General features: G+C 43.1%; 1 non-coding gene and 1 pseudogene across 1 annotated transcript; both read right to left on the bottom strand.

Annotated features, from left to right (window-relative positions):
• Positions 1 to 940: 940 nt before the first annotated feature.
• On the bottom strand, positions 941 to 1,081 carry LOC135573046 (U4 spliceosomal RNA). The gene has a single exon (XR_010464617.1). It is a non-coding gene; the product is annotated as a U4 spliceosomal RNA (small nuclear RNA).
• A 4,836-nt stretch (positions 1,082 to 5,917) lies between these two features.
• LOC115117153 (ATP-sensitive inward rectifier potassium channel 8-like) lies at positions 5,918 to 9,888 on the bottom strand (annotated as a pseudogene).
• Positions 9,889 to 11,161: the final 1,273 nt, after the last annotated feature.

The following is an 11,161-nucleotide window of genomic DNA, read 5'->3' as shown; positions in this document are numbered from 1 at the left end:
GGTTCATTATTCTACAGTGTTTTAATCTACCACTGTAGAATACATTCAAAAAACTTTAAAGTACCACTAAAGTAGTTTTGGGGGGGTCTGTACTTTACTATTTATATTTTTGGCTACTTTTACTTTACTACATTCCATAAGAAAATATTATGCCTTTTACTCCATACATATATATATATTCCTTAACACCCAAAAGTACTCGTCTCATTTTGAACGCTTAGCAGGACAGGACATTTGCTCAAATTCACGTGCTTATTAAAGAGAACATCCCTGGTCATCCCTATTGCCTCTGATCATGCGGACTCTCTAAACACACATGCTTCATTTGTAAAATATGTCTGAGCGTTGGGAATGTGCACCTGGCTTTCCATAAATACAAAAAATGGCGCTATCTGGTTTGCATAATATAAGTAATTTGAAATGATTTGTAGTTGTACTTTTGATACTTAAGTATATTTTAGAAAATGACATGTATTTTTTAAAAACCAAATACTTTTACTCAAGTAGTATTTTAGTGGGTGACTTTCACTTTACTTGAGTCATTTTTTTATTGGGGTACTTTTATTTTTCCTGCTCTCACTCAGTAGTAGCAACATAAAACCAACTACCGGTAAACAGCCGGGGAAAAACAGACAATATGATCAATGGGAAACCATACCAGTTTGAACTAGTTCCAAAGTCGGAGGCAGAGTTCGCTAATGGACAAACTGTCTACAAACTCGCACTCCCACTAGATACATATCACTCTGATGTATGTAGCATGTAATTCAAACGTTCAATTCGTATTTTCAATGAAGTGCAGAGATAACACAAATCTCATATTGCAAATACACACTTATTAATGCAATTAATACATCTGCAAATAACGCCACATTCAATAAACTCCAGACCACTACTGCGAGATACCTTAAAACTTCTTTACTTTCAACAAGAATATCAGTCTCCTTAGAGACCGTCAAAAATTGCCAATGCCGACTATATTTCAAGTCGTCACGGCGGGGTATTGGGTAAAGTTTTCAACTAGCAATAATCGCGCCTCGGATAGACCTCATCGGCTACGATACTGCCACTGCGCAAAGCTGACTCAAATCTTGAAAAAAGGCAAGGTAGCCACCACAGAAGATACAATTCACGGAGACGGTTCATCATAACGTCGCGGTACAGTGTGGTGCTAATTTGTGTGCAATAGTAATATATTAGGATTGAAATGTGTTCAAAACGTTTCGATAACCCGAGGTGTGCATAATTTGTATTTTTAAAATAATAATGTAGCTACACCACACCGCAATGCATGATGGGATGTGAAACATACCATTCTCATGGGTTCGTGCTTTTCAGATCCTTAGGACGTCCCTGCCCCATTGAAGTTGAAATTTAAACGGGTTAAGGGTTAGACGTTTAAGGTAGGGACGTCCCAAGGATTGTGGATAGAACTGACCAATTATTATGTAAATATAGGATTGCACTGATCTGATCTGCAGGCAAGTATCCCGTCCGGACGGATCCTAACAAGATTTGGAAATGTTTTGAACAGTCGTAGATAATTGTATATGTACGATTGCAAAATCAGATATCAGTACGATGACAATATTCCATCTTTTGAACATTTGCAGTCAGAGATTGGTGCTATTATTCCATAGGAATATTTTACATTTCTACACAGCCTTACTACACATACCAATATCTGTACCGGGGAGCTGTATGGACCAGGGAGATGTTTCACTTTGCACCACCAGATGGAGGCATTTGCCTTGAATGTTCATTAGGCATTAGGCCCACTGTAGTAAAACCTGCCAGTTCAATGTCTGATGTCGGGAGATGACGTGGTACCCGGCCACTAAAGGCAACAGCGAGCACTGTTACCTTCACGTAGGTTTTGGTTTTGCTAGGGCATTGTGGACGGGGATGGCAGATGGGCTTAAGCATCATTCTCTGATTCCAAAGATGCAAAGGTTGCAAATTGTTTTTTGATATTTTTGTTTGAAGCCTATTCCAAACCGTAACCATTCAGAGTTAATGTCTAAACTTAACCTTAAACACTTAGAAATGTGACGTTGCAGAAACATGGACGTCTAATTCTGACAGTGAGACTGTGAGCTGTTTGAGATAAATAACTAGTCTAATACAGTTGGCATTCGATGGTAAAGACACAAGGACACTGTTGTATATGAAGATAATTAATTAAGAACCATGTAAAGTGTAGTACTAATAGCTACAAAGGGTTTTCTCTGCCTATTATTTTGTTGAGATAACTTGGGAATAGTCTTCAGGGTCCCATCTTTACTAGTTAGCTAGCTAGGCTAACTTAAACCTCCATTTGGCAAACAAACCTAGCTAGCTAGCTATTTAGCATCATAGGTAAGAAAACATGTTAGTTAATCAGGATAAATGCATTAAAGCTGCAATATGTAACTTTTGGGTGACCCAACCAAATTCACATAGAAAAGTGAGTTATAGATACATCATTGAAAGCAAGTTTAAGAAGCGGTATATCTGTTCTATGTGCACTATTTCTATGCTGCCCATGCCTACATTTCATTTGGTGTCTTTCACTTTGTTTTGTACAACAGCTTCAAACAGCTGAAAATACAATATTTAGGGTTATGGAAAATATATTTCACAGCAGTTTAGATGGTAAAATGATTTTCTACACTATACTTGCTTGTTTTGTCTTATAAACTGAAATTAGGCAAACTATTAGAATTTTGGCAACCAGAAATGGCAGAGAAATTTCTATACTGAACAAACATATGAATGAAACATGTAAAGTGTTGGCATCATGTTTCATGTGCTGAAATAAAGGATCCAATACATTTTCCATACGCACAAAAAGCATATTTCTCAAACATGTTGTGCACAAATTTGTTTACATCCCTGTTAGTGAGCATTTCTCCTTTGCCAAGGTCATCCACCTGCCCGGTGTTGCATATCAACAAGCTGATGAAACAGCGTGATCTTTACACAGGCCTACCTTGTGCCGGTGGCAATAAAAGGCCACTCTATAATGTGCAGTATTGTCACACAACACAAGCATGCAATTAAATTGGCATGCCTACTGCAGAAATGTCCACCAGATCTGTTGCGAGATAATTTAATGTAATTTCTCTACCATAAGCCGCCTCCAATGTCATTTTAGAGAATTTGGCAGTACATCCAACCGACCTCACAAACCCAGACTAGGGCTGGGCGATATGGCCAAAATCTCATATCCCAATATAGGTCATTTCATATCCAGATAATGATACATGTCCCGATATAGCACATTTTCTGTCAATTCAATGAATAAATAGTTTATATAAAATGACCACATGAAGGCCTATTTCTTATTACATTTTAAATTATACTCAACAAATAAAATGTACTGCTCAATATTTGATCATTTCTCCTTTTATTTAGAACCTTTGTGCAAATGTTCAATTAAGCATGTAACAAAATATAAAATATGAATGGATAAAATCTTAAAAGGTACATAGAAAACACTTCAACTGCAGTTGCAAATAGCGCTGGGCGATATGACGATATATATTGTGTGACGATAGAAAATGTCTATTGTTTCATATTATGCTCTGTTTATTTTGTTGTGTCGCAAATCACACTCTTTACGCCAATATTTTGTCAATTGGACAACACTTTGCAAAATGTGCTACACAAACATGGAGTGAACGTGGCCCAGAGCACGGAGCTCGTACCTAAAAGAGGGACTACTTCTGTCACATGGACGTGGTTTGGGTATGACAAGTCTGACACGGACCAGGAAACCGTCCTCTACAAGATGTGTCGCAGGTCAGAGTCCTGACAACAGGCTCAAACACCACTAACCTCTCTTACCACCTACACAATAATCATGTGAAACAGGCCAGTCCCAACAACAGGCTCAAACACCACTAACCTCTCTTACCACCTACACAATAATCATGTGAAACAGGCCAGTCCCAACAACAGGCTCAAACACCACTAACCTCTTACCACCTACACAAGAATCATGTGAAACAGGCCAGTCCCAACAACAGGCTCAAACACCACTAACCTCTTACCACCTACACAATAATCATGTGAAACAGGCCAGTCCCAACAACAGGCTCAAACACCACTAACCTCTCTTACCACCTACACAATAATCATGTGAAACAGGCCAGTCCCAACAACAGGCTCAAACACCACTAACCTCTTACCACCTACACAATAATCATGTGAAACAGTACGGAGAGAGTCTACGGATGAGACCCCAAAAGTAAAGTCTAGTGCTCAAAACAAACCCCTGACTCAGACATGGCAAGAGGCTTTTGCCCGCGGCACAGCATATGGCAAAGAATCACGAAGATGGAAGGAGATAACAGCTGCCGTTACAACTTACATCTGCAAAGACATGGCCCCAATTTACACGGTCGAGAAACTGCATTTTATTGATGGTAATTTAAATGCACAGAGATACCGTGATGACATCCTGAGGCCCATTGTCGTACCATTTTTCCGCCGCCATCACCATTCATCCTCCGCCATAACGCACGGCCCCATGTCGCAAGGATCTGTACACAATTCCTGGAAGCTGAAAATGTCCCAGTTCTTCCATGGCCTGCATACTCACCAGACATGCCACACATTGAGCATGTTTGGGATGCTCTGGGTCGATGTGTACAACAGCGCACACATCGATTACAGTTCCAGCCAATATCAAGCAACTTCACACAGCGGGACAACATTCCACAGGCCACAATCAACAGCCTGATCAACTCTATGCAAAGGAGATTGCATAGAGATTGTGGAGATTGTGTTGAGCTGCATGAGCAAATAGTGGTCACACCAGATACTGACTATTCACATCCCTACTTTTTTTTGTAAGGTATCTGGGACCAACAGATGCATATCTGTATTCCCAGTCATATGAAATCCATAGATTAGGGCCGAATGAATTTATTTTAATTGACTGATTTCCTTAGATGAACTGTAACTCAGTAAAATCTTTGATATTGTTGCATGTTGCATTTATATTTTTGTTCAGTGTACATAGTGCATCTTTAAAATAAAGTATTTCCGATGAACACATTACACATTATTCTTGCAGCCCTCAGGTGTTGCCTATATTGCGTTAGAGCTTTGCCTGTGAACCAGAAAGTAGCGTTTGAATCAGGAAAGTTTCCTCGGCATCTCACATTTCTGCCCGACCCAGAATTGTATGTCGGGTTTCCAGGCAAGTGTAGGACAGGCCAAAGATTTTCTCTGGGCTTCGGCCACTTCATTTTGTCGCGCACTCTTCTAGTCACTGTCTGGCTAGCTAACTGATGTTACGAAACTGAATAAATAATTGTTTAAATATTTATTTTTATTTTTGCGCAATACACACCTGGAATCGGCTGGGGCTTCTCAACTCACGTTTTCAATTATGACATATTGCAGGTTTTATATGTATACGCTAACCACACATTTAGCATGATTCACTCCAATCTGCAAAAACAAGTGTTGTAGAATGTCCCCCGTAGACAGTAACGAAGGCGAGATATCCCACTCCCTAATTATTTCTGGTCCACCATCTTTGTCTCCACCCACAACAAGCAGAGAGTAACGTTACTGTACATCAGTTTCTAAACCTGACCGCAACAAGTCTGAACTTTGTTGCACGTTCTCGACCGATTAGGTTTCCACTAGTTACCACAGTCACAAAGTCAAAATTGGCTTTATTGTAAAAATTCCTTAAAGCAAAAATGAGCTTAATTTAATGAACCTAATTTAAGCAATGCATAAGGTTAGTTATAAAATCAACATTTAAGAAGCAAAATTGTAGAAAGGCGGGGTTTATGACTTTGTGGCTGTGGTAACAATGACGACCGCTCGATTGGTAATGCAATGACGCAACCAAAAAAACAGCTACGTATCTTTTTTTATATAACCTGTGATCCAAATGATTATTTGATTAATTAACTTGATTGTCACTTTTTTTTATTTTTATATTTCATCAAGAGACCAATTGCTTGTGAACAGAATACATTTATACAGATTTCCCACACTTTGATTTCTAAATTCTATCGAATCATCACAGAGAAAATACACATTTGTCCAAGATGCAATTTGAGGAGAAAATGTTCCAAACGAACCAAAAACAATCAGTTTTATAGGGGATCTATTTACTGTGACAGTTTCCAGAAACAGTACAATGTTCATACAGTACTGAAGTAAATGCTTTATTAAAGGTTCTGATAAGAATGAGGAACCGGGTTGGTGTGTAATACGTTGCAGCTGATATCAAAACATCATTTTCTTCTACTATTAGAAAGGAGTTGGCCATTATCATCTGTAATAATATGTTCTTTGGTCACGGTAACATTAAAGAGCACATTAAATCATCACATGGATTTAGTGATGAGTACAGAATTCAGTACAAAGCAATATAAAGAGTTATTACATGTCTAAAGGCATTTACATCATAAAGTACAACTTGTGGATGCCTATTACAGCTTAGAACCAGACAAAGGCAAAGGCACTTGGAAAGAACCAGACTGAAAATGAGACACTAATCAGTAACTAAAACCGGTTAAATCCATCCTCACAACAATAGTACTAACAGGGCATTGTGTGTGTCAGGTATAGCATTGACTACTGTATATGTGGCAGAGTGTGGGGAACAGGACCAGAGTCAGCTCTAACTGAGCCAGAGGATAAACATGGGAGGTCCCACCCAGGAAGAGCAGGACAGCCAATGGGAGCCAGGCCTCGTGTCATGTGACGGCCATGTTCTGGCCCACCGCCTCAGGTGTGAGGAACTGCACTTTGGGCACGGTGAGGGCCGAGTTGTTCCTCCGCATGGTGCCGGAGCTCCCGCCGCCGTTCCTCATGGAGTTGTTCCGCCTCATTGAGTTCCTCTTCCTCAGTGAGTTCTGGTGGCTCAGCTCGCTCTTCTGCAGCGTCTGGATGAGTATGGAGGGCTTCTCGTCCAGCTCGCGGGCCGAACACCTCGGCGTCGCCACCTTGACCGTGTTCCCAAACTTGGAGTAGTCCACCGAGTACACCCCGTCCTCCTCAGTCACGATGGGCACGAAGCGGTGACCCCACTGGATCTCCTCGGTGACGTAGGAGGTCCGGGCCTGGGTGGTGATGCCCGTGGTCTCCACCACGCCCTCCAAGATCACAATCACCTCCAGGTCGCTGCACTGCAGCTCCATGGCCGACAGGTCGTACAGCGGACTGTCCTTATTGATGGTATGGCAGATAATGAGTGGCGCCAAGAGGAAGATGGAGTTACTGCCGCGGCGCTCTCCGTTTGCACGTCGATCTGGTGGATAGGGATGACCTCGCCTTCGGGGGTGGTGGTCTTGCGTACCACCTGGAGGCGGACGGCAGCGCCAATGATCATGGACTTGCGAAGGTCGCCCACACGGGTCATGAAGCATAGGCGGTTGTTGCGCACGGCGATGACGGCGTTGCGGCTGAAAATAAGATATGACAAGAAAAGATAACTTTATTGTCCATTTTCTTTACCGATCACATTTTCTTTACAGATTTGTCAGCCAGAGTGTACCCCCTGGATCAGATTTATCAGCCAGAGTGTACCCCCTGGATCAGATTTATCAGCCAGAGTGTACCCCCTGGATCAGATTTGTCAGCCAGAGTGTACCCCCTGGATCAGATTTGTCAGCCAGAGTGTACCCCCTGGATCAGATTTGTCAGCCAGTGTACCCCCTGGATCAGATTTATCAGCCAGAGTGTACCCCATGGATCAGATTTGTCAGCCAGAGTGTACCCCCTGGATCAGATTTGTCAGCCAGAGTGTACCCCTGGATCAGATTTATCAGCCAGAGTGTACCCCCTGGATCAGATTTATCAGCCAGAGTGTACCCCCTGGATCAGATTTGTCAGCCAGAGTGTACCCCCTGGATCAGATTTGTCAGCCAGAGTGTACCCCTGGATCAGATTTGTCAGCCAGAGTGTACCCCTGGATCAGATTTGTCAGCCAGAGTGTACCCCTGGATCAGATTTGTCAGCCAGAGTGTACCCCTGGATCAGATTTGTCAGCCAGTGTACCCCCTGGATCAGATTTATCAGCCAGAGTGTACCCCATGGATCAGATTTGTCAGCCAGAGTGTACCCCCTGGATCAGATTTGTCAGCCAGAGTGTACCCCTGGATCAGATTTATCAGCCAGAGTGTACCCCCTGGATCAGATTTATCAGCCAGAGTGTACCCCCTGGATCAGATTTGTCAGCCAGAGTGTACCCCCTGGATCAGATTTGTCAGCCAGAGTGTACCCCCTGGATCAGATTTGTCAGCCAGAGTGTACCCCTGGATCAGATTTGTCAGCCAGAGTGTACCCCCTGGATCAGATTTGTCAGCCAGAGTGTACCCCCTGGATCAGATTTGTCAGCCAGAGTGTACCCCCTGGATCAGATTTGTCAGCCAGAGTGTACCCCCTGGATCAGATTTGAGGGCTTGCTTAAGGGCACAACAGCAGGAGATGGCATGTGTACAAAACCCTCAAACTTTGACCATTCAAAACCCGCTCTCTGAATCTGGGGCATAGAGACACAAACTTTACAACTATTTTTCAGTATCTAGGATAATGATATGGATATACTAGGTCTGTGTTATATGGATATACTAGGACTGTATGATATGGATATACTAGGTCTGTGTTATATGGATATACTAGGACTGTGTTATATGGATATACTAGGGCTGTATGATATGGATATACTAGGTCTGTGTTATATGGATATACTAGGTCTGTGTTATATGGATATACTAGGTCTGTGTTATATGGATATACTAGGGCTGTATGATATGGATATACTAGGTCTGTGTTATATGGATATACTAGGTCTGCATGATATGGATATACTAGGTCTGTATGATATGGATATACTAGGTCTGTGTTATATGGATATACTAGGTCTGTGTTATATGGATATACTAGGTCTGTGTTATATGGATATACTAGGTCTGTGTTATATGGATATACTAGGTCTGTGTTATATGGATATACTAGGTCTGTGTTATATGGATATACTAGGTCTGTGTTATATGGATATACTAGGTCTGTGTTATATGGATATACTAGGTCTGTGTTATATGGATATACTAGGTCTGTATGATATGGATGTACTAGGTCTGTATGATATGAGCAAATAATCTAACAATCTAATCTAGCATGCAACCTTATAGAGAATCAAACAGCGTGGAGGAGGAACTGGGCTGCGTGATTGACAAGGGGTGGGGCTAAGTGTCTGTGGGAAACAGCCACAAGAGGAGAGGGAGAGACTACAAACAAAGTCAACTATAAAAACTGACTCTACACAGGGTTTAGTGGCATCTCATATATTACATGAAATACGGATCTCTTGTGATATGGATATTGCGATTTCGATGCGAATTCGATTAATTGTGCAGCCATACCATGCACCTGATTTTCCAGTTGGGACTTCGGAGTCGAAGCGGCAACCTTTCGGATGCTGGCCCATCTCTCTTTATCCTCTACCTCTCCAGGGTGTAGTTTTCCCTAGGTACAGATCTAGGATCAGCTTCTGCTCCCCCAATCCTAACCTTTACCATTAGTGGGGTAAATGCTAAACTGACCCAAGATCAGAATTTAGGGGCACCTTCACCCTACACTGTTGACCCCACCTCTCCAACCTAATCTAACCTGTAGGCTACCATCCTACCTGAAGATGAGCGTCTCGGCGCGGCGGTGCGACTGGGCTGTCTTCATGAAGATGCACCCCAGCATAATGGCGTTGATGATGAGGCCAGCGATGTTCTGGAAGATGAGGACGGCGATGGCCGTGGGGCACTGTTCTGTGATCATACGGTGGCCAAAGCCGATGGTCACCTGGACCTCGATGGAGAACAGGAAGGCTGAGGTGAATGACCTGTAGAGCAGAGAGAGAGGGTCAAAGTTCAGGGGTCAGAGGAAATGAGAGTTAAAGAGGAGGGAGACGTTGGACGTAAATATTGGTCACGGGTCAGATGTTTGTTGTAGACATCTGATGGTGACCTACATTTGTAATAGAGGTGTAGAAACCTGATCCTACATCTGTGAGGAGGGTAGAGACCTGATCCTACATCTGTGAGGAGGGTAGAGACCTGATCCTACATCTGTGAGGAGGGTAGAGACCTGATCCTACATTTGTAATAGAGGTGTAGAAACCTGATCCTACATCTGTGAGGAGGGTAGAGATCTGATCCTACATTTGTAATAGAGGTGTAGAAACCTGATCCTACATCTGTGAGGAGGGTAGAGACCTGATCCTACATCTGTGAGGAGGGTAGAGACCTGATCCTACATTTGTAATAGAGGTGTAGAAACCTGATCCTACATCTGTGAGGAGGGTAGAGACCTGATCCTACATCTGTGGGGAGGGTAGAGACCTGATCCTACATCTGTGAGGAGGGTAGAGACCTGATCCTACATCTGTGGGGAGGGTAGAGACCTGATCCTACATCTGTGAGGAGGGTAGAGACCTGATCCTGATCATTTGTAATAGAGGTGTCTGTGGGGAGAAGAACCTGATCCTACATCTGTGAGGAGGGTAGAGACCTGATCCTACATCTGTGGGGAGGGTAGAGACCTGATCCTACATCTGTGAGGAGGGTAGAGACCTGATCCTACATCTGTGGGGAGGAGGGTCCTAGAGACCTGATCCTACATTTGTAATAGAGGTGTAGAAACCTGATCCTACATCTGTGAGGAGGGTAGAGACCTGATCCTACATCTGTGGGGAGGGTAGAGACCTGATCCTACATCTGTGAGGAGGGTAGAGACCTGATCCTACATCTGTGGGGAGGGTAGAGACCTGATCCTACATCTGTGAGGAGGGATAGTAGAGACCTGATCCTGTGAGGAGGGTAGAGACCTGATCCTACATCTGTGAGGAGGGTAGAGACCTGATCCTACATTTGTAATAGAGGTGGTAGAGACCTGAGTGAGGGAGGGTAGAGACCTGATCCTACATCTGTACATCTGTGAGGAGGGAGACCTGATCCTACATCTGTGGGAGAGAGACCTGATCCTACATCTGTGGGGAGGGTAGAGACCTGATCCTACTGTGATCTGTCCTACATCTGTGGGGAGGGAGGAGGAGGGTAGAGACCTGATCCTAGTAAGACCTGATCCTACATCTGTGGGGAGGGTGATCCTACATCTGTGAGGAGGGTAGAGACCTGATCCTACATCTGTG

The sequence above is a fragment of the Oncorhynchus nerka genome, linkage group LG8, assembly GCF_034236695.1.
Source record: "Oncorhynchus nerka isolate Pitt River linkage group LG8, Oner_Uvic_2.0, whole genome shotgun sequence".
Taxonomy (NCBI): domain Eukaryota; kingdom Metazoa; phylum Chordata; class Actinopteri; order Salmoniformes; family Salmonidae; genus Oncorhynchus; species Oncorhynchus nerka.
The sequence above is the reverse complement of the archived record's forward strand: the minus strand, read 5'-3'. Positions and strand labels throughout refer to the sequence as shown.